The sequence below is a fragment of the Dromiciops gliroides genome, chromosome 3, assembly GCF_019393635.1.
Source record: "Dromiciops gliroides isolate mDroGli1 chromosome 3, mDroGli1.pri, whole genome shotgun sequence".
Classification (NCBI taxonomy): Eukaryota; Metazoa; Chordata; class Mammalia; order Microbiotheria; family Microbiotheriidae; genus Dromiciops; species Dromiciops gliroides.
The window spans coordinates 556224158-556249590 of record NC_057863.1 but is presented as its reverse complement, the minus strand read 5'-3'; the positions used below and the strand labels follow the sequence as shown (position 1 = coordinate 556249590).

Below are 25433 nucleotides of genomic sequence, written 5' to 3'. Positions count from 1 at the left end.
AGAAAAATAGTAAAGTAAGTGAAACTTGCTCTTGGAACTTCATGATTCTTTGTGAACACATTGCCTGTTTTTGGCATTGTACGTCATCTCTATGTGCTCTTCCCTCTCCCTGCCATTTACAAGAAGCATAGTTTCTTATCTACCATATACCTCCCCTCTTCAGATAGGAAATGGGTTGTTTTGAGAAGTGGTGGAGTCATAACACCCTTTAGAAAGGTCTTCAAGGACAAGCTGCATGACCACTTCATAGGTGTGTTATAGTGGGAATCCTTTTGGGCCATATGAATGCCTATTGGGTCCCTTTCAACTCTCAGTCTCTGTAATTCTATAAAATATCACTAATATCTTAGTTTCACTTGATTTCATGAACTCACCCTCTTTAGAGTAGATCCAGGATGCCAGTCTAATGCTCGTATTGCTCATCCTGCCTCCATTAACTTTCAATGCAACCAGCCAAATTTTATAATTTTCATTATGATTGCCTTTTGCTGGTACTACTACAATATCTTGCTAACTGAATTTTGTGCCACCTATCTCTTCTTCTCCTGTCTAATTCATCCTCTTCATACAGCTAGATTGATCTTCCATACTCATAGGTCTGATAATTTGAGCATACTGATGATCTCCTTAAAGATTTATAATGGCCAATCACTGTCTTTCTCCACCTCCCTCCACAGTTGTGTTTGTAGATACCCTCATGTCAAGCCTTCCTCACTTGCTACCTCCTTCATGAATCCTTTTCTGATTGCCACAGGTAAAACTACTCTTTCCTCTTAACTTTTTTCATTATATACTATTTAAACTCTTTCCCATACTTAGTCATATTTTAATGTTTATTATAGTTCTATCAGGGCAGTACAGCATAGTAGGTAGAAAGCTTGACTTCAGAGGCAAAGAGATGTGGGCTCCTGTCCTGCCACTGACATTTAGCTCTGTGATTCCCTGGGCAAGTCAGTTAACTCTTCCATTCCCCAGAAAAATTTCTGACTACTAGTTGTAAAGTAATAGTGGATCTGTAATGGTAGAGGGAATTTCCTCACCAGAGGTGTACCTTACCAATGGAATCGTCAGTCTTACCAGAAAATATATATGAAATACATAAATTTATAAATATGCAAAATATTTATTATATGCAAATTATTCATTATATGCAAAATATGTATTAAATGCACTTGTTTATTGTAGTTATGTTATATTAAATAAACATCTTCACTAAATATATATAATAATAAATGTATTCTTTTTACTAATATATATTACATAAGAAATATATTAAATTATCTAGAATGTGTGATGCATATATAATAAAATCTAAAATTATATATGGTTTATAATATACAAATATATATGCACGCACATGTTTCTGTTTAAACATACATATAAATATATATGTGTATAATAAACACTGTATATAATATAGTCATATGTTATAGCTACTAATATATTGAAAATTTATTGAGAGGAAGGGGGAGAATGTGTCATTTTTAAATATTTGCCTCTTAAGGCCTTAGCATATAGCCTTGCATATGGTATGTCTTTAATGAATGTTTCTTAAATTAAATAAAATAGGATTAAAATAAATTCCAGTTTTCTTTGCCTGAAATACAAGACCCCCACAGTATTTTCCCTTGACATGCTTCCAGCTCCCACCTGGCTAATGAACAATTCCTAAACGTGTCTCACATTTTCTTATGTTGGAATATTTTAAATTGACTAGGCCTAATTTGGGGGGCTAAACTATGGAGGACTAAACTGGGACTTGTGACTATTTGGCTATCTGACTACGTTAATTTAAGGTTGGGCCGTTTGTAAAGTTCCACCACACTGCTCCCAAACTGATAGACTAAAGATTAAGAAGCCTCTTAACCAAATAATCAAAGCAGAGTTTATTTATGAGATACTATTTCAAATTAGGATTACAGGGAAATAAAGTGTACAACTTGACTGCTTTCCTGTGGTCTCTTTCATCTCTCTTTCGCACCTGCTGCTCTTCAAACTTCTTGAATACAATAAGGGCCTTAGCCGCCTCCGGCCTCAGGGCATGTTACACTTTCACCAGTTTGTATTAAGGCCTGTAACCTTGTCAGACCCCGCTCTCCTTTTCTGAACCGAACTCTCCCCCGTCCTTGTCTGGGCTCCCCTCTAGTCAGCCTCTCTCCTAGTCCTTCCTCCTTCCTCTAGTCCGTCTCCTCCATCCGTCTCCTTCCTGGCTCTAGTCAGCCGTTCTCTCCTTAATCTTGTCTCTCTATCTAGTCCATCCTCGCTCCTTTTTTTTCTAGTCTTCCTCTGCTCTAGTCAGCCTTCCTCCTCTCTCCTAGCTAACTCCCAGGGTCTATATATACCTTTTCTTCTCTCCACTCAAATCTCGGGGCTTCCTTCGCCCCCACAGACCAAGCTAATCCGCCAGCCAGAGCTGCGGCTGGGGGGGGGGGTGCGCTCCAAGTTTCACGTGCCTCAGCTAACCGGGATCCGCTCAGGTCAGAGGGAGCTGGGGGGCTTCCCCCCCCCCCACAGCTGTCTGATCTGGCGTCTTGTATAGCCCACAGGGCTCTTTCACTCAGCTGAAGCTGAGGAGGAGTGGGGAGACCCTGAGGGCCTAAGGCTTTCTAATCTCAACCTAAAGGTAGGGTCCCCAAATCAAAATAAATTTCCACACTTACCTTTATGTTTTTGTATGGAATCCCCTTCCTTGCCCTACCTCCTGATATTTTCAATTGTTGTAATTGTGTTCATCCTTCAAATTCTGGTTTAAATGGTATTTTCATCTTCATTCCCTAAGATAAGAGGTATTGTGTGAGGAGTAATACATGTATTTTAAGTAGACCTGGATTTGTGTCCTTGTTCTGTCATTTTCTAGCTCTATTCACCTCTCTGGACCCCATTTCCTTATTTGTCTACTAAGTGTAGTAAAAGTTGTACTATTATAAGTAAATCTCAATCCAAGAAGTTTGTAAACCATAAAACAATATAAAAATAAGTCATCATCTACCTTCTCCCTCCAAATTTTATAACACTTTATTTCCTAAGCACTATATTGTATTTTATATATTCTTTGTTTATATAAATGTATATGTATGTATTATAGGTACAATGTTCATTCATATCTGACTCAATGACCCCATGACCATAGCAAGCCAATACTGTCCATGGGGTTTTGTTGGCAAAGATACTAGATTGAATTGACATTTCCTTCTCTGGTGGATTAGGGCAAACATCAGTTAAATAACTTGCCCAGGGCTACACAACTAATTTGGCATCTGAGGCTGAATTTGAAGTCAGGTCTTCCTGACTCCAGTTCTAGTACTGTATCAATTGAACCACCCAGCTATTTCCTCTACAGTTCTATATCTGAGATAAGTGCTTCTGTGGAAAGAATGCTGACCTTGGAGTCATGGAAACCTGAGTTCAAAACCAGCTTCAGGGATCTACTGGCTGTGTCACTCTGGGTGAGTAATTTGACCACTATTTGCCTCAGTTTCCTCAACTGTCAAATGTCTTCACAGGGCTGTTGTGAGGATCAAAGTAGATAATAATTAATTGTAAAGCACTCAGCATAGTACTTGACACATAGTAGGCACTTTGTAAGTGCTTGTTTCCCCCTTTCCAGATCTTCCTTAACTAATAGACTCTAAGCTCCCAGAGGACAGGTGTTCCATCTTATTTTACTTTGCATCTTATTGCCTAGCACAGTGCTTAGCTATGATAAACAGGACCATAACTATTTGTTTAAGGAATGAATGGATTACCATTAAAATTCCAGGTCAGGCTAGCTCAGGATTGGGTCTCACAAGGGTGTGAAGGAGATGTAGAGACAGGTGACTTCGAGGATATGAGCTTCCTGAGTATCAGTGCCCTTCCCATGTTGTCAGCGCCATGGGTTTGTCCTCAGGTCTACCCTTTGTTCCTACCCCATCTGTTCCTGTGACTTGCTGGGTACTAAGCATATGTCTAACCATCTAAGCATCTGTCTCTCTAATGGCCATTATAGAATCACAACATCTTTGAGTTAGAAGGGACTTTCTGAGGTCATCATCTCTTTGAACCTGCAATTCAACAGAAATCGCCTCTATAACATCTTTGTCAAGTCATCATATAGCCTCTGCATGAAGACTTCCAATAACAAGTAACCTACTACCACCTGGGAGAGTCCATTTTATTTTTTCATGGCTTTACAATAAGGAAAATGTTCCTTATAAGAAATCTAAGTATACTTCTCTGAAACTACCACTCCTCTCCCCCAACCCTCAGCTATTATTTCTGCCTTTTAGGCTTAAACAGAACAAGGCTAAGCCCTTTTCTATGTAGGCCATCAGATGCTATCATGTTAGCACTACATCTTCCCTTCTTAGGCTGAGGATCATTGCTGTCTTCTACTGATTCTCATATGGCATGGCATTCAGTCCTTCCATCATTTTAATCACCCTCTTTTGGCCAAGTTCTAGTTTATAATTCTCCTTCACTGCTCCAAAAGAAGTATGATATGGAGAAAGGACAATAAGAGTCCCTCATTTTGGATATTATAACTATCGATACTAAGACCACATTTTGATTTCTGACTATATTAGTATGTTAAGACATCTTTTTTTTTTTTTTAGTGAGGCAATTGGGGTTAAGTGACTTGCCCAAGGTCAAGTGTCTGAGGCCAGATTTGAACTCATATCCTCCTGAATCCAGGGCCGGTGCTTTATCCACTGCGCCACCTAGCTGCCCCTATCTTAGTATGTTAAAGACATGAAGTTTGCAATCTGCTAAATTTCCATCCCTAGCTATACTTTCCCTTTCCTGTACTTGTATTGGATTTATCCTAATAAAATTTAATCTTATTGAATCTGATACATTGTTCTTATTAGAGACTTTGAGGTTCCTATCCCAAACAGTACTTTTTATTTTTAAAATTTGATAAGAATCACTATTCATGATTAAGTCAATGTTAAAAATGGTGAATAGTATTTCATTTCAAGGTGGTTACCCACTTAATTTTCTGCCCCCCACATCTTTCTAATCTTTCATCCAGTGCTACTTTATTCCAGTTGTCCTCGTTATCTGAGTGGGAAATATTAGGATGCCCAGGAAAATAGAGGTCTCAGCAAAAAGTCAGTCTTGCTTTTCTTCCAGCTTTGACCCTATATGCTAGTTTCAATAACTAGCCTCTTACATTGCAAAGCCCTTCTGTAATACTCAAATTCAAATGACAAAAGTTCTCTATCCCTGAATCTCTAATTTAATTCTTTGCCAAACTACTAGGTTTCTCCTAGATTGAGACTCTGCCATGGTTTTTTTTTTTAAATTTATGATTTTTTTCAATTAAAAAGCACTCATTTTTCCCTCCTCCCTCCCATTAAAAAGAAACCAAAGCAAAACAAAAATACTGTAACAAATGAACATAGTAAATCAAAACCAATTCCCATGTTTGCCATGTGTAAAAATTTGCATCTCATTCTGCTTATTTTATCCATGACCTTTCTTTCTGGAGGTTGGTATAATTCTCCATTACTGGTCCTAGATTGTTAGGTTGTTTAGTGGATAGAGCACTAAACCCGAAGTCAAGAAGACCTGAGTTCAAATCAGATCTCAACTACTTCCTATGTGTGTAAACCTAAGCAAGTCATTGACCCTTTATCTGCCTCAGTTTTCTCATCTGTAAAATAGAAATAATAATAGCACTTACCTCCCAGGGTTGTTATGAAGATCACATGAAATAATATTTGGAAAATGCTTTGCAAATTTTAATTCACTTTGTAAATGCAAGATATTATCATTATTATCCTCTGCTATCATGGTTAACCTTTATATTGATCAGAGATATTGTTTAAAAGTTTTTATGAAGTCACTTTCCTACTACATGATGACCAATCTCCCTGGCAAAGCCTGTACACATAATTTAAAAATTTAAGCCCTTCCTCTATCTGTTGTTTTATAATGTTGTAGTATAAATTGTTCTCATTTCTACTCACTTCTATCTATGTCAGTTCATAAAAAGCCTTTCCAGGTTTCTTCAAAACTGTCCTTTTCAAATTTCTTATGACACAGTAGTATTCTATTCCATTCATATAACTTAGTTTGTTTGGTTATTTCCTAATTGACATGCATTCCCTTGGTTTTCCCCAAACAGCTGATACCTATGTTTGTTCTTGTATATATGGCCCTTTCCATATTCTTTTATCTCTTTATTCTAGTTTAAAAATTATTTCACTACTCTTCTGCCTCTAAAACACAAGCCCTTGCAGCAGTTTCTCTCTATGTAATATCTAATATCCCAAAGACTTTTTCCTTTCCTGTGCCCTTACTTGAAGCATTCTGTTATCTTTGATTCTTCCCTTTTCTTCACTTCTCACATATAATTTCTTACCAAGTCCTGTGGATTCTACTTCTGTCATGTCTTTAGCATCTGTTCCTATCCTTCCATATCCAACGCCATCAATTTAGTTCATACTGTCTATTGGAATTTTTCAGTAGCTTTTTTTTTCTGCCTTTGCTTTCTGACTTTCTCTAATCCATCCTGTACATCGTACCTTTCGGCTAAGTTTATGTTCCTAATTGTCTGGTCATATTACTCCTCTTCTCAAAGTGACTCCATATTGCCCAATGATAAAATTTCAAACACTGTTGCAAGTCACTCCACAGTCTAATGTCATCCCCTCTTTTCAGACCCATATTATTCCAGCCTGCCCCTTCTTTGTGTGTGTGTGTGTGTGTGTGTGTGTGTGTGTGTGTGTGTGGCAATTGGGGTTAAGTGACTTGCCCAGGGTCACACAGCTAGTAAATGTCAAGTGTCTGAGGCCAGATTTGAACTCAGGTCCTCCTGACTCCAGGGCCAGTGCTCTATCCACTGTACCACCTAGCTGCCCCCTGCCCCTTCTTTTTTATTTTCCTGCCAAACTACCTCCTAGACATGACCCAGGATTCCCTTTTTCTACATTTTGAATCACATTGTTTCCTCTTGCTAAGATTGTTCCCTCTTTTCCTTTCACCTGTTGAATTTCTTTCTATCATTTATAGCTCATTAGAGGTGCCATCTCCTCCATCAACCTTTCTATGATTCACTCTACCAGTAATGACTTTCACCCTTAGATCTCATATAGCAATTTATTTTCTACCTTTCTCATGCACTTATGTATTATGTCTGGAGTATTATAGATTCCTAGGCTCGTCTTGCTCCTGACACATACCGTGTGACAGTGGTCAAACTATTTAACCTCTCAGCACCTCAAGGCAACTCTCAAACTATACATGACAGATAAGTTGTTGACCTTCCTCAGTGAAAGAAATTTCTCTACCTATGGAATCCAGACAGCTTCTCCTAAAATGAAAAATTGATGTTAAAATTTTGTTTTTACATATATTTTAGAAAAGAAATTTTTATTAAAAAATTGATGTCAAAATTTGCTTTTACATGTAATTTGGAAAATAAAAGACTAAAAGTAAAAAGAAAAAAATGCATATGCCAGAGCTTCCTATTAGACTATGAGTTGCATATTGTATCTGATCTAAACTCTGACTTCCAATTGAGCACAGTGCTTTGAGTTCAGGAAATATTTAAGAACTTTTTTGCTTATTTTATTCCATAAATTCATATCTGTATCTGAATCTGTATCTGTATCTATATCTATATCTATATCTATCTATCTAGTGAATTTTGTAGATTTAATATCCATCATCTACCAGGTCACTTTCATGCCTTTTCCTGCTTCTTCTGGATGGTCCGTTTCTGCCCATATTTCCTTGTACCTGATGCTTGGTTATTCACACCCTTACTTCCCATGCCAACATGGTCCTTCAAATACTATGTTTCTCAGATGCTATGTTTTTTGCCCATGTTCTGGGACTCCCATGATGTCTCAACAGCTAGATTCTCTTGAATTCCTTGATAACGTGCTATTTTGTTTTTATCTCTATCACTAGAACCTAGCCTCATGCATGGCATGAAGTAGGTACTTAATGAGTGCTTTCTGATTAATATATAAATAGCCTACCTCTATGCATTTTCTTCTGTTACCTGTCACAAGATTTCCTTGACACTTCCACAACCTTTTTAAGATGCTTCTGAATACCCCTAGCTGAGCATTCTCAGATAACAAGCTGCATACTGTAGCATCTATCTAGTCTTTGGGACTGACACATGGTACTACTTACCCAAACACTGGTACTAGCAGCATGTTGAACCCCTAATTAGATCTTATTTCAATTAGGATGCCTGTGGCCCTATCCAGACATACTAGCCTGGGAGCCATGAAGCTTTTCAAAATAAGAAAAAAAAATAAAAAATCATATTCTTAGAATCCTACTTTTAAAGATTTGTGTTATACTCACACAATTTGATTGCTCCCAAAGGAATTGAAAATCAATGCCATATGGACAAGTTTATATAGTTATATTATTTAATTAATACAAGCTGCTGTGGCAGCATAGTCCCCCACCCAAAAAAGTTATTTGTAACCCATCTTCCTAAGGATATTTAACCAATCTTTTCCTTCCATTATATCATGGAGGTGATGCTGAGTTCCTAAAGTCTAATCTAGTGGATCTCAAGTCCTATACAACTAGAAAATCTTTGAATATGTGCCCAGTAGTAAGAAGACCATTCTTGTATTTCTCAGAGAGGTGGGATGCACTATGTAGGATGAGGGGTGATAACTTTTTACACTATAGCAATTCCTAAAGAACAACTACTTAATAAATAAGAGAGATTGTAACCCATATTAACTGAGGGAATGCCCAATTTTTAAAGATTATATATATTGGAAGTATAGTATAATAATATAATAAAATGATTAAATAACAATAATTTATTTTCTCTTGAAGAATCATTTTGTAATATATATGCTTGATGAGGTATTGTGGCCATAGTAGTTTCTTTTTTTTTTTTTTTGAGGAATTACAAAGCTACTTTTAATACTCTGGGGTAAGCCCCATAGGAATAAAAAACACTGGGAGAGGGTAGCCCCCCTCACCCCCAGGAATGCCCTGGAGGAGAGCAAGGCCGCCTGGGACAAAGGATGCACAGAGGGAACCCACTGCAGACATAGGGCGAAGGGAATGCCATCTGTTCTGGGACCTGTGAGTGCTACAGGAGGAGGCGAGAGCGTGACAGGACTGGCTCCAGGCACACGGTCGACTGGCAAGAGAGATGGGCATGAGCCATAGAGTTACTTGGGCTCTTCCTTCTCATTGGCCTTTTTCTGCTTCTGTTGCATGATCTCCGAGTCCCTCTGCTTTTGGGCAGCAGCAAGAGAGCCCGTCATCCCCGCGTTTTCCCTTGCGTGAGTCGCTTTGATTTTTCATGTTCTTCTGGCGGGCAAGTTCACGCTGATTACCGCGGGTCATGGCGACGGCACCAGCTCCGGCCTGACTCGGTGGCGGCCGCTCTTTCCTCTACGATGTCCCCAACCCCGCCCCTTCCGCGCTACAGTGATGTGCTCGCCCAATTCCCCCCATAGTAGTTTCTTGAAGGGAAATAGTATCTAGAAGAACACCATGTCAGAGGATATCTGTGATCTCTGTATGTTGGGGAGAGCTCTTTTTGCCTCTAAGATTGGTAACTTGTTTATTTTTTTTTGTTTATTTAGAATTTTATTTTCCGAAATTATATGTAAAAACAAATTTTGACATCAATTTTTAAAACTTTGTGTTACAAATTTTCTTTCTCCCTCCCTGCCCACCATCCTTTAAGAACTCAAGCAATTCAATATAAGTTATACATGTGTAGTCATGCAAAATATTTCCACATTAGTCAGGTTGTAAAAGAAAACAGACAAAAGAAAATATTTAGAAAAAGGAACTAGCAAGAAAATGATGTTTCAATCTGTATTCAGATAGCATCAGTTTTTTCTCTGTAGATGGATTGCATTTTTCATAAGTTCTTCAAAGTTGTTTTGGATCATTGTATTGCTGAAAATAACTAAATCATTAATAGCAGATCGTCTTAGAATACTGCAGTTATTTTGTGGATAGTACATTTCACTTGGCATCTGCTCTGGTAAGTCTTTCCAGATTTTTCTGATAGCATCCTGCTCATCATTTTTTTATGATCAACTACATTACTATAGTAAATATATAAAGGAATTCCCTTACAATAAACCCACGATGTTGATTATTGCAACAACAATAATAGATAACATTTATAAAGTACCTTATACCTGACAAAGACTTTTCTTCATAATAAGCCAGTACCATACAGTTTTATCATCATAATCATCATCATCTTACATTGCTTTCGTCTCTGCTTCAATTTTTTTTCACAATTACTGTTTCCCTCCATCCTATTCCCTCCCAATGATATTTACTCTATTTTCTATCTTCTTTCACTCTATCCCTCTTCAAATATATTTTGCTTCTGACTGCCCCCCCCCCCAATCTCTCCTCCCTTCTTTCAACCACCTCCCCTTATCTCTTACCCTCCTACCTAACTGCAGGATTAAAAAGATTACTATACCCAATTGAGTGTGTATGTTATTCCTTATTTGATCCAATTCTGATGAAAATAAGGCTTATTCATCCCCCTAGCACCTCTCCGATCTTCCCCACCACTCCACAAGCTTTTTCTTGCTTCTTTTATGGGAGACATTTTACCTCATTCCTCTTCTCCTTTTCCCTTTCTCCTAATGCATTACTCTAGCCCCTTAATTTTATTTTTTAATGATATCATTCCTTCATATTCAACTCACACTTGTGCTCTCTGTCTAAACATACTATATTCAGCTGCCCTAATAATGAGAAAGTTCCTAAGAGTTACAAGGATCATTTTATCATGTAGGAATGTAAACAGTTTAATCTTCTAATATCCCTTATGCTTTCTTTTCCCTGTTTACTTTTTTATGTTTCTCTAGGGTCTTGTATTTGAAAGTCAAATTTTCTATTCACATCTTTTCATCAGGAATGCCTGAAAGTCCTCTATTTCATTGAATTCCCATTTCCCCCCGAAAGATTATACTCACTTTTCTGGGTAGTTGATTCTTGGTTGTAGTCCCAGTTCCTCTGACCTTTGGAATATCGTATTCTATACCCTCAAGTCCTTTAATGTAGAAGCTGCTAGATCTTGGGTTTTCCTGACTGTAGCTCTACTATACTTGAATTGTTTCTTTCTGGCTGTTTGTAATATTTTTTTCCTTGATCTGGGAGTTTTTCCTGAAAGTTTTCATCTTGGAATCTCTTTCAGGAGGTGGTCAGTGGATTCTTTTAATTTTTATTTTACCTTATTGTTCTAGAATATCAGGGCAATTTTCCCTGACAATTTCTTGTAATATAATGTTTAACCTCATTTTTTGATCGTGAATTTCAAGTAGTCCAATAATTTTCAAATTATCTTTCCTGGATCTATTTTGCAGGTCAGCTGTTTTTCCAAGAAGATATTTCACATTGCCATCTTTTTTTTCTTTCTTTTTCTTTTTCTTTATTGTTTCTTGATTTCTCATAAAGTCATTATCTTCCATTTGCATAATTCTAATTTTTAGGCAATTTTCTTCAGAGAGCTTTTTTATCTCCTTTTCTATGTGGCTTTTCAATCTGTTTACTTTTTCACGACTTCCCTGCATCACTCTCATTTAGCTTTCCTTTTTTCCTCTACCTCTCTTACCTTATCTTCAAAGTCCTTTTTGAGGGTTTCCATGGTCTCAGGCCATGGAAAGCTTTGGATGTAGGAGCTTTGACTTTGCTATCTTATTCTTGGGGTATATTTTGATCTACCTTGTCACAAAAGAAACTTTGAAAGTAACAATAATCAGAGCAATAGTATACCTATTTACATTAACCTTGATGTCTTGTAGACATCTTAATCTCAACATGTTCAAAATTGAACTGATATTTTCCCCAATCTTTCCCCTCTCTTTAACTTACATATTACTATTAAGAATCCTTTTCAGTTACCTTGGCTTACAACCTAGGTGTCATTCTCAGCTCCTCACTTTCTCTCACCCAACACCCCCCCCCCCCCGCCCCACTCCAATGTTTTATCAAATAGATTGTCAAGTCCTTCTTTTTCTAGCCCCTGTAACATCTTTTATATCTGACTCTTTTTTTATTCCTTTGGAACTGACACAACACTAATGCAGATTGTCATCACCTCATGCCTGGACTATTGTAATAATCTTCTGGTTGCTTTCCATTTTTAACATTTCTCCCCATTCCATTCCATCTTCCCCTTAATAATCAAACTGATCAGCTCTGACCACATTACCCTCCTTTTCAACTAACTCCAATGACTCATCTTTGCCTCCAATATCATACACAAAACCTCCTGTTTGGATTATAAAGCCCTCTATAATGTATCCCCTTCCAACTTTTCTAGTCTTCTTATACCTTATTTCTATACAAATACTCTGCATTCCAGTGACACGTCTTCCTTGCTGTTCTTTACATAATACGTACCATGTCCTGACTAAGTATTTTCATTGGTTACCTGTCATGTCTGGAATGTCCTCCTTTTTCATTCATCTCTGCCTCCTGGCTTCTTTGGTTTCTTTCAAATCCCAAATAAAATATAATCTCCAAGAAGCCTTTATAAATCTCCTCTAATGCTAATGTCTTCCATTTGTTGATTATTTCTAATTTATCCTGCATATATCTTGTTTATACATAGAAACATACTTTTTCTCTCATTTGACTATAAGATTCCTGAAAATAGGGATTGTCTTCACAGTTTCTTTGTATCCCCATTGTCTAACAGAGTACCTGACATATGGTAGTTGTTTATAAAAAATGCTAGTTGTCTCACTCTTTGAACTACTTTCTCTACCAGGTCCCTATGTGAGTACATTCTCTTCCACTATCTCCAGATCTCTCCTATTTTTCTTCATCTCATTTTTTATGTATTGTCCCTGCCCCCATTAGAAATGTATATCCTTGAGGGTATAGACTGTCTTTTCATTTACATTTGCATTCCCAACATTTAGCATGGTACCTGGCACATAGTAAGCACTTAAGAAATGCTCATTTATTTGGCTTGCTTCAGCTGTTTACCCTTTGGGGTACACACCCAATAGTATATGACCATTAATTGGTAGGAATAATTTAGACACTTCTTTCACATTCCAAATTATTTTCCAGAATGGTTGGGCCAGTTAAAGACTCTATCATGAGTGAATTAGTATTCCTATCTTCCCACATTATCAAAATAGTAATTGTTTCTGTTATGCAGTCATATTTGCCAATTTGCTGGCTTTAAGGTGACACAACAAAGCTGTTTTAATTTATATTTCTCTATATTATTGAGATTTGGAACATACTTTCATATAGTTTCTGATAGTCTCATTCTTTTGAAAACTCTTGTTTGACCATTTAAATTTCAAGAATAGCTGCTGATTATACATACACACATACATATACACACCTATATATGTACCCACACATATGTGTATATATATACATATATATGTACATGTGTATATATGTACATACATTTTATATTTCTGGGATATCTAAGTTTTATCAGTAATATTTGGTGCAAAGATTTCTCTCCATTTGATGTTTTTTCATCTTAATTCATTTGCATTTATTTTGTTCATGCCAAGACTTTCATTTTTGCAGTTAGGAAAATGGAAGTCTTATTGGAGTTTTCTGCCAGTTGATTTTATTGCCCTACACACCGACTATAAAGTAAGACTTTGTCTTGCTCAGGAAAGAGTAATTAAGGGTACTGAGATAACACATTTACAAAGGGATCATATCCTGCAGTCTATGTCCATTTAATTCATAAAACAAATGTTTATTCCTCATGAACAGGAGAAGATCATGCCTGTTGGGCATTTAGGACAAAATAGCACCATCTGTTACCATTAAGATTTGGTCAGCAAGGCTAACTGTCTAGAATTTGGATAAGGTCCAGCAAAGCCAAGACAGCTGGAGTTCAGAAGCATTTTGATAGATTTCCAAGACTTTTGGACTTGTAGTCACAAAACTTGAATTCAAATCTTGACTCTTCCCTTCTTAACTATGCAACCATGGGTAAGTCACTCTATCTCTCTATCAGTTTCCTGATATTTAAAATGAGAATGAAAAATACTTGTACTGATTAAATGAAAAACACTGTGGGCAACACATTTTAGGATTATTCAAATGATACACACATATACACACATATATGGGTTGTTATTATAAAAATTCTTTATATATTTGAAAGCTCTGATCATATATCCATTCCATCCGCCCCCATTTTTCATTCTTCCCCTTTTTATGCTATTTTTTTTTTTTGCGGGGCAATTGGGGTTACGTGACTTGACCAGGGTCACACAGTTAGTAAGTGTTAAGTGTCTGAGGCCAGATTTGAACTCAGGTTCTCCTGACTCCAGGGCTAGTGCTCTATCCACTGAGCCAACTAGCTGCCCCTTTTATGCTAAATATTGACGGACCCATAAATGTCTTTGTCTTCTTTATATGGTTTTCGCTCCTTCAATTCCTGGTTATCTTCCTTTGGACAAGTTCTAGTTTGTACCTGTCTCTCTTCAAATCTGGCCCCCATAAGGGAACACTATGTATTCTAGGCATGGCAAAATACAATGGATTTGTCACCTTCCTTTTATTCTATAATACAATACCTCTATTGATTCATTACATGATTGCATGTTTTGGGTCTGTCAATGTCACTCTATCAATGTTGTATTGAAATTTTTGTTCACTAACCCTCCCCACCCCAGATATATTTTACATGAACTGTTATCTAGCTTCATTCAGCAAACATTTATTATGTGTATACTACATGCAAGGAACTTTAATAACACTGGAGATAGAAGACAAAAAAAGACCTATTTCCTGTCATCAAAGAGTCTATGTTCTAAACTTCTTCATCCTACACTTGTGGGATTGATTTTTTGTATCCAAGTATAGGACTTTACATTTGTATATACCAATTAAATCTGATTCTAACAGCATCTTCCTCCATACATTTATACAGTGTATTTAAGTTTTGCAAAACACTTTCCTTAGAAAAAGCCATTTTCAGAATTCTGCTATTTAATTTAAGACAAGGTAGCATGCTGAGTCCTAGGGATACAAGGATAAAAATTCTATGTATTAGCCCCTTTTTAAAGCCTTGATTACTCCACATATTGGATATACATATATTTATGTTTTAATTCAAGTCCCTGATTAACAACAACAATAATAACAACAAAACTAGGAGATGATGTTCCTTTCATTTGGAATAGCCCAAAATATTAACACAAATGTACCTTTCTCCCTTCTATTATCTTGATAATTATCATAAACCTTTAATTACTTTTACAAGCAATGTTCCTGTACTTTTTTTCTCAACAGAGAAATAAGAATATTGTCCCAATTTTACCATCTTTCCCTGCAGTTGCAGGTTGGGTCTTCCACAAAAGTTTATTGTCTGATTAATGAAGAAAGGAATGGGTGGAGTTCATGTAATGCCTCTTTCATTTAAATTCACAGAGGTTTGAAGTGACTTGCAATAAGTGAAATTGTTTAAAAAGAATTTTAAAGAAAACCTAATTTTAATAGTCATCCCCTCCTCTAGTGTGGGCTTGAGTATTTGGGATATTTCTATTTGAAAAGGATCTGTGATAACATTAAATCACATCCCCTGAATGACTTTAGAGGAGTGCCTTTGTCAGTAGGTAGTATTTGGCACTTAGTGGCATACAAATATACACATATGCTTACATATACACACAGAGGCATCTTGGAATGGAAGAGAATGCCGATAACTGGGGAGATTCTTAAGTATATCATGTAGGAGTAGACACTTGAATTGCATCTTGATTTATTTTTTTTTGCAGGGCAGTGAGGGTTAAGTGACTTGCCCAGGGTCACACAGCTAGTGAAAAATGTCTGAGGGCAGATTTGAACTCAAATCCTCCTGAATCCAGGGCCAGTGCTTTATCCACTGTGCCACCTAGATGACCCCTTGAGTTGCATCTTGAAGAAAGTTTAGGGATTCCAAAAAATCTTCTAAAGTCATTCAGGGGATGTGACATCAGTGAAAGGAATATTCATACCAATGTCATCACTGATTCTTTTTGTTTGTTTGTTTGTTTGTTTTGTTTGTTTTTTTGGCGGGGCAATGGGGGTTAAGTGACTTGCCCAGGGTCATACAACTAGTAAGTGTCAAGTGTCTGAGGCTGGATTTGAACTCAGGTACTTCTGAATCCAGGGCCGGTGCTTTATCCACTGCGCCACCTAGCTGCCCCCACTGATTCTTTATATATAAAAATATCCTAAATGTCCAAGTCCATAACTGTAGGTGATGGGGCATTGAAATTGTGTTTACTTTATAATACTTTTTAATAAAATTAGACATCTATATCTATCTCTCTATCATCTATCTATCTATTTATCATCTATCATCTATCTTTCTGTCATCTCTATGTATATTTCTGCATATATAGTACAGACCTGGAGTCAGGAAGACACATCTTGCTGAATTCAAATATGTCCTCAGGCTATGTGACCCTGAGCAAGTCACTCAATTCTATTTGCCTCAGTTTTCTCATTTGTAACGTGAGTTGGAGAAGGAAATTGTAAACCATTCCAGTATCTTTACCAAGAAAACTCCAGATGGGCTCACAAAGAGTCACATATGACTAAACATACACACATATGCACACATACACACATACATATATGCATCCATACATTACACATATGCATATATGTTTTTTTGTATGAAACACTGGACTAGGAGTCAGGCAGACTTGAATTAGTTAATTCTTACCTCAGACATCTAGTATGCATGTGACCTTTGGAAAATCACTTAATACCTCTCAAATACAGCCACAGTTTCCTCATTTTAAAAAATGAGGTGGAGAAGAAAATGGCAAACCAGGTTTTTTTGTTTTGTTTTGCCTAAGAACTCCAAATGGGATGACAGAGTCAGAAATGACTGAACAACAACACCCCCTCTCCTGTCTCTCTTCTTTCTCTCTCCTTTTCTGTCTGTCTCTGTTTCTGTCTGTCTCTGTCTCTCTCAAACATACACTCACATCCATTTGGATAAAACACTGGACTAGGAGTCAGGAAGACTTTAGTTAAAGCTTGCCTCAGACACCTAGTACATATGTGACCTTTGGAAAGTCACTTAATGTCTCTCAGTCACAGCCACAGTTTCCTGATCTGTAAAATGAAGATAACAATAGCATCTACATTACAAGGATTTTGTGGGGATCAAGCAAGATAATAAAGAATGTGTTTCACAAACTTGAAAGTAGAATATAAATATCATTATTATCATCATTATCATCTCCAGACATATTATTTTCCCTCATTAAAATGTAAACTCCTTGGGGGCAGGGACTGTTTTATTTTCCTTTGATCACAGTACTAATGAACTGGATTTGCTAAGTTCCTCTTGAGACAATAGACTCACAGTCTGTCTCTTGGATTTGGTAGGTAGTTCCATAAACTTCATGGACTTCAAGAATTCAAGGTCATGTCTAGGCCATGAAAAGGCAATAGAAGAACTTCAGAGAAGGGCCAGACTTTAACATTTTTCTTCCAACTAGAACCATGTAAAGTACTAACTGTTCGGGTCAAGACAGTTCAGTGTCAAATGAAATTCTGGCCATGCATTTTCTCTAAGGAGTTTCTCAAAGAAGATGTCTTTGTTAGAAACACACTGACTGAATCTTAATTACAACAGCACAATTGTGGTGCTGCAACCCAACAAAGAGAGAATGTAAATATGATACTCATGGTCCTCAGCTCTGGTCAGAGGTGATCAAATGGTATAGGGTCAAGAGTCAGAACTTGGCTTCTGGAGCCCTAAATGTTATTTCTCAGTTTGATAGCTTTTAAACATGTGACCTTGAGGGAGGCCTGTACTTCTTAAAGCCTCCAAATTTCCTTATTTGTAAACAGTGATTATAGTCCTTATAAAGACCTACTAGACTATTTTTTAAAAATATTTTTTAAACCTTTAAGAGATATAGAGTAAGCTTTTGTTTAGTTGTTTCAGCTATGTCTTCTTGACCCCACTTGGGGTTTTCTTGTCAAAGATACTAGAGTGGTTTACCATTTCCATCTTCAGTTCATTTTACAGATGAAGAAACTAAGGCAGTAGGATTAAGTGACTTGCCCAGGGTTATATAGCCAGTGAGTGTCTGAGGTCAATTTGAACTCATGTCTTCCTGACCCCAGATCCAATGCTCTATCTAGTGCACCACATAGCTGCTGCATAGAAAAAGTAGTAAAGATTATTTGTAAATTCCTATGTGAGGGAAATGCCTAAATGAGGAAGCTGGTACCTCAGTGGATAGAGCACTGGGCCTGGACTAAGGAACATGTGTCTCAGGAACTTCTTAACTATGTGACTAGGCAAGTGACAACCTCTGATTGCCTAACAGAATGTACTCACTGGATGCAATGGAAAAGGAAATGGCAAACAACTCCAGTATCTTTGCTGAGAAAACCCCCAGTGAGGTCATGAAGAGTTGGATCTGACTGAAGCACCTGAACAATATGTGAGGTAAATATTTAAGGTGACTCTGAAACAAAATTGGGACTGAAAATTATTTGACATTTTTCTATTTACATTTAAAAGCAAAGTTTTGTTGAATCCTTTTATTTATTTTTAATTCAGAAACAGTTACTATACTCTCACACAATGTTCTCCCTTGTAATTAAGAAGATAAGTTAAGTAAAACTGACCATCAGGGTGATTGGGCCTCATAGCTAATGGAACATTCCTCAGCCATTACTACCACCCTCTTCTTTCCTACTCTGTGTTTCATCAGCTGTTTTCCTAGGACCAAGACTGGTCACAGCATTTTATCTTAGCTCAGAAACCATTTGGTATTGTTTTCATTTACACTATTGTGTTCATTGCATGTATCATTTCCTGGTTCTGCTTTCTTCCCTCTGTGAATGTGCATTTTAGTAAAATCGACTGAACAATTTCATTAAACAGCTAGTCACTGAAGCCAAATAACCAGTTTGACAATGGGGGTGGGTGTAGATTGAGAAATAATTCAGAGACTTAGCCAAATGGTTCATTGTGGGCATAGGATCAGTGTACCCAGAAAAGCTGTCTCCAGCACACTGAATTCTGAATAGAATAATAACATATTTTAGTTATTCTCAACCTGCTTTAGTATAACTAGAGATATTTTCTATTGACTTAACTAGTTACCTCTTGTTTTACTCAGTAGACTATTCCTAGTGCCTACCTAGCACAATGTCTGACACGTAGTGGGTATTGAATAAATGATTGTTGAATAATTAATGAAAGATTTTTCTAATATCAAAATATTACACTATCAGTCAATAATTATTCAAAGGCTTACTATGTTCCAGCTCTCTGTTAAGCATGGGAAAAAGGCAAAAACAGTACTTGCTCTCAAGTGGCATGCATACATTCAAATGGGAGAGAAACCATGTAAATATTTACTTATGTGCAAGACATATATCCAGAATTTATGAAGGTAATCTGAAAGGTAGCCAAAGGGGAACAATAACAACCTTCTAAAGTGGGGGTGGGGGTGGTGGGGGAGGTGGTGTAGCCTATGGTTATCATAATAGTTGTACTATTAGTATTATGCCTTATGCTTAATATTTTTATTCATTTATTCATTATTTGTTTCTATTGACAAAAATACATTAAATATATTGCCTCTCATCATGCATAATTTCCTGTGTAAAAACTCTCTCCAAGGCAGATCATAACCCATCTATGATTTAGCTGATAAATCCTGATGACTGGTCAGTGGTGAAGTGACTTATCTAGGGTCAGACAACTAGTAAATTTATAAGCCAAAGTTTGAACCCAGGTCTTCCAGACTCAGGACCTGATACTCTATGTACTACATCAGATAATCTCTTCAGTAAGATGAAAGATGATGAAAAGATATAGTATAGATTCAGTTATACTTTTAAATGAATTTGTGTTCTAATCACAACAACATTGACATTCATTTGAAATATAGTGAGAGATGTCAGTGTGAAGCATAATGTATTCAAACTTCCTAGGGAACACTGGCTTATTTATTATACAGAGTCATCTAAAGTGATGGCTGGTGCTGTGTGGCAGATTTCTGAGATTGAAAGTCTAATTGGAATGATATTTCTGACCTTAGATATAGTTTTATATTCAGCTTGTTTGAGTAGTTAGATTTTAATGCAACCAGTGCAGAAAGTCTGATTTTGTAAAACATTCTGTGGGAAAATGCATCATGTATTTCTTAGCCCTATCAGACAATTCTAGATGCTCAGAAGGATCGTATAAGAATATGTATTCAGATGTCAGTCAAGTCCTTGTATATGAAGATTTTAAGGATTGTTTTTTTCACTCTATTAAGTACAAATGAAATACCAGTAGCATACAATCAGATTTTTAGACCTGGAAGGTCCCTTGGAGGTCATTTAATTCCCAACCATGGATACCAAGTTCATTATAAGGGGAGAAGAGTTGATGGAAACTAAATAAAGACTGAAATTCCGTTGGTGCAGATTTGTAGTTGTGCACCATTTACACCCTTCCCTCTTCCCACAGAGTAACAGCCCAGAGGTTGTGAAGTATTGGTTTATTTTTGGAATCATATAAAAATAGTAACTAAAATGTATATAGTATTTAATGAATGAAAATTATTTTGCTTACAATATCTTATTTGATGATCATAACAACCCTATGAGATAAGCCTGGTATTATACTTATCTTATATATAAACAAATTGAGGCTTAGAAAAGTTAATTGATTTAATCAGGTCATACAGATAGTAAGTTATTGAGGTAGGTATCGGATCCAGGTGTCCATGACTCCAAATTCAGTCACAACTTTACCATAAAATTTCTTCTTACTTTGCCTATCTTTTCCTCCTTCCCTCCTGTCTTGGAAAAATAGATAGATATAAATGGATATAAATGTAGATATATAGATGGATATCTATGGATCTACATAGCTGTGTGTCTGTGTATCTATTTATCTACTTTTATTCTAAGATTAAATCTATTTTTGGGGGGGGGCGAGGCAATGAGGGTTAAGTGACTTGCCCAGGATGATATAGCTAGTAAGTGTTAATTGTCTGGGGTTGTATGAGAACTCGGGTCCTCCCGAATCAAGGGCTGGTGTTTTATCCACTGTACCACCTAGCTGCCCCAGTCTATCTGAGCTTTTAATCCCAACTCTTTTAGCCTCATCCTAGAGCTTGCCCTAATCCCCTATTTTTTTTTCATTGTTTCCTTCTCTGGTGTTTCATTGCCTTTTGCCTTCAAACATTCCCATATTTTCCAAATCATTTTTTTAAAGTAACTATATTTTATGTTACGCTATTGGTCATCTTAAAAAAACATCTAGTCCAGATCCTTTATTTTAGACATGAGAAAACTGATGTCTGAGTGGTTGTGTCTTGTTTAAGGCTACACAATGATTAAGTGGAAAAGTTGGAATTCAAATCAGAACATCTATTTAATGCTTCCTTGTATTATAATTATCTGTATATAGTGCACTTCTCCCAATTAGATTATACGGGTATTCAGGGAGGACTAACACCTCTGGTATAATGGCCTGCGGAGACCTTTTCAAGGTTGCTCATCCACACTTGGTGTCTACCTTCACCCAACTCTCATCTGTGGCTCCAAGAAGCTGTAGCATGCACAGTGGTGACACCCCAGTAAAACTGTCTCCACCAGTGGGCTAAATCAGTTTGAGGGTAACCTACAAGCCCTCAAACCTGTCGGTGAGTTATGGGGACATCTATCCCAAGCATATGAAGACTTCCCTCCTAGTGGAATGGACAGATGAGAACAATTTGTTTCAATGACCATGAAGGCAGCTGAAGCAGGCAGTATGGAGTGGTTAGAGCTTGGTCAGACATTGAAGATGCCAAAGTCAGCCAGTGCATCACAGACCATCACCAATCCAGACTTTTGTCCTTCCACTGGTCTTCAATTACTCTGGAAGAGAGAGTGAGGCTGATTACTTTACACAACTTTGCCTCACTTAAATCCGAATCACATGCTAATCAAGATATCACCCCATGATATCACTGGTCCACTTTGAAACAAAGGACAAACAACAATATAAAGGCATCCATCAGGGGCAACTAGATGGCACAGTAGATAAAGCACCTGCCTTGAATTCAGGAATACTTGAGTTCAAATCCATCCTCAGGCACTTGGCACTAGCTGTGTGAATGTGGGCAAGTCACTTAACCCCCAAAAAACAAAAAACAAACAAAAAACAACAAAAAAGCAACAAAAACCAAAAAAAAAACCCAACAACAAAAAAACCAAACCAAACCAAACCAAACAAAACAAAACCAAAAAAAAAAAAATAAAGGTATTCATCTTCTACTATGTTTTCTCCTATCATAGGCACCTGATACATTGCCTGGCCCTTAGGAGCTCCTTAATAAATGTTTGTTGAATTGAAGATTTATTATCTTTTTACCATCCATTCTTTCTTTTCCCTTCTTACTACCACCATCCTTGTCCAAGTCTTCAACTTCTTAAGGCTATAGGATTTTAATAGTTTTCTGCTTTATTTGTAAATGATTTAATACATTGCCTGGAACATAGTAGGTGCTTGGTAAATGCTTGTTCCCTTCCCTTCTCTCCTTCTCTTGTCAATATATCCAATCTGTTACTTCTACACTAATATTCCCAAAAGGCTGCTTTTCACATGTTATCCTACCCCATTTGCCCCCAAGTCTTCAATAGTTTCCCTCTGCTTATAAGATAAAGTCCAAGCTATGAAGTCCTACATTAGGAAAACAGTTACTCAGTTTGGACTTCACTTTTTCTTCTCCCCATTATTTCCTCTACTCCCTGCTTCATGGAAACTAACAAAATTCTCTATTATTTTTCAGATTGTCCTCCCCATTACAGTTGCCTGAAATACCTTAAATACTCCTTACCCCATTCCTGAGTCTTATGTCCACTAAACAGCCTTTCCAGACCATCCCAGTCAGCAGTGAAAATATTCCCTTTTTGTTTTTGTTTTGTTTGTTTGTTTTTTTGCAGGGCAATGGGGGTTAAGTGACTTGCCCAGGGTCACACAGCTAGTAAGTGTTAAGGTACTCCTGAATCCAGGGCCAGCGCTTTAACCACTGCTCCATCTAGCTGCCCCCGAAAATATTCCCTTTTAAACTCTTGTGACCTATGTTATTTGTATCATTCATTAGACACTTAACATACACTATGTAGAATTATTATTAGCTTTCCATTTACACATAAATGTCCTGTCAAAAGGAGCATAAATAAAGTACTGGGGCAATTCTGAATCAAATTTGATACTTTTCTGTTTGTTTTTTTCTTACAAACCTTCTAGAATCATGGTGGCTAAGAACTATCTAGGCCATGGGGCAGCTAGGTGGTACAGTGGATAAAGCACTAGTCCTGGATTCGGGAGGACCTGAGTTCAAATCTGGTCTCAGACACTTGATATTTAGTAGTTGTGTGACCCTGGGCAAGTCACTTAACCCTCATTGACCTGATCAAAAAGAAAAAGAACTAGCTAGGCTACACATTAAAACTATAACTAGTGTGAGGAAAATCAGGTATTGCATCATGGTGTCTTGTTATCCCACATTTTTTTTTCAAAGAAGAAAGTATTTCTAGAGAATGCTTTGTTATCTAAGGACACAAATATGGTTTCCAGTTCAGGGAGATGGTTAGTAAAGGAATATAGGTGAACAGATGAAAGGAAAAGGAAGGAAAAGAGGGGAGGGAGAGAGGGGTTGTAAGGGCTAAAATTCTAGCTATACTGCCTAAAATATCTAATGAGTGGTCACCAATAAATTATAAGCTTTAGCAAGAGTTAGACTTTTAAGCATTTATTAAGGAGAATAAGAATTTGGTAAAGAGAGAGAGGTCTAGATTCCTCTATCTTTTAAAGGGAGAGTGCATTTGTAGCTCCCTTCTCCACCAGAATCCTCAGGAAAAAAGAGTGAGCCAGTGAGCCACCCTCCCCCTTCTTCCTCCCACCAGCAAATGTCACTTCCTGATGCCAAAGAAAAGACACATGGTCCTGCCCTCAGAGGCCCTCTCCTCATGTTGGAGCTTTCCTAAAGTAAATCTCCAGCAGGTGGCATCATTTCAATCATTACAAGGGAAAGGAGAGAGAACTTTTAGGCAGAAGGAGGGAGAGAGAGAGAGAAAGTGAGCTGAGTGGGACTAATGTAGTGGAAAGAACTTTATATAATAAGTTAGAAAAACTGGGTCAGAATCCCAGTTCAGACTGTTATAAGTAGCATGACAGAACAAGTCATTTAACCTCTTTTGGGCTCAATTTTTTCATTGATAATGATTCTCTAATTGCTAAGTTCTCTTGTACCTCTAAATCTGAATCTTATAAAGTAGGGAAAGAATACCCAAGAATACTCAGCTACCAAGCCAAGCAGGGAGGGACTCATTCCAAAGGAGCTCTCTCATTTCACCCAGTTTTATGCAATGGACATCAAGATTTACTTTTACATGGAGTAACATTTTTCATCGTTGTTTTCTATCTTGATTGTCAGTGTAAGTCATCACAAGTGATGTTTACTTGTTTTGATTTTAATGTAGGCTTGTGTGTCATAATCAATGCAGAAGAATGTTGAACTGCTGCATAATGATGATAAAAAAATTTCATTTTGACATAGTGGCCTGAACCTCATGCAACATTGTCCCTGATGAGCACTTGCATTTATTCAGATTCACAAACATGTAGAATTTCTTAAATGAGTAGAAAAATAATTGAATACAAATTTTTGGATATAATATATGAAAAAGTGAATATTCTTAAAAAATGGACACAAGTTCTACAGGATTCAACAAGAATTTATTGTTCACCTATTGTGTTCAGGGGCCATCTAGGTGGCACAGTGGATAAAGCATCTGGTCCAGAGTCAGAGAGACCTGGGTGCAAATCTGGCCTCAAATACTTACTGGCTGTGTGACCTTGGGTAAATGAATTAACCCTGATCGACTCAGTTTTTTCCTCTGTAAAATGAGCTGGAGAAGGAAATGACAAACCACTTCAGTATCTCTGCCACCCAAAACCCCAAATAGGGTCATGAAGTATCAGATGTGACTGAATGACTAAATGACAGAAATTGCATTCAAGATCCTTTGGATACAGGGGAAGTTAGGTGGCACAATGGATAAAGCACTGGTCCTGGATTCAGGAGGACCTGAACAGAAGGATAGTGTCTGCATCTCCCAGCTTAATGGAACAAACTAAGGAATGCATGCATTGCTGGATGAAATATATGACAATGAATACACAAAAGAAATGGTGGATGAATGAATGGTTAAACAAATAAATGAATAATTGACTAGAAGGAAATAAGCAGGTGAGACAGGCAATAAAGAAATGGGTGAACAAACAAACAAAGAAACACACAAACCAACCAACAAATAAAGAGGTAAAGATATAAATAAATAGATAGATAAAGAGGTCAAGGAAGGAGTGAATAAATAAATCAGTGAATGAATGAATAAAACATAAATGGATAGATGAAGAAACAGGTAAATAAATGGATGGATGAGTGAAGGAGTAAACACAGGAA

The 25433-nt window shown here is 37.1% G+C and overlaps 1 pseudogene; it reads right to left on the bottom strand.

Moving 5' to 3' along the window:
* Positions 1 to 9146: 9146 nt before the first annotated feature.
* On the bottom strand, positions 9147 to 9324 carry LOC122745597 (annotated as a pseudogene).
* Between the last annotated feature and the right edge of the window lie 16109 nt (positions 9325 to 25433).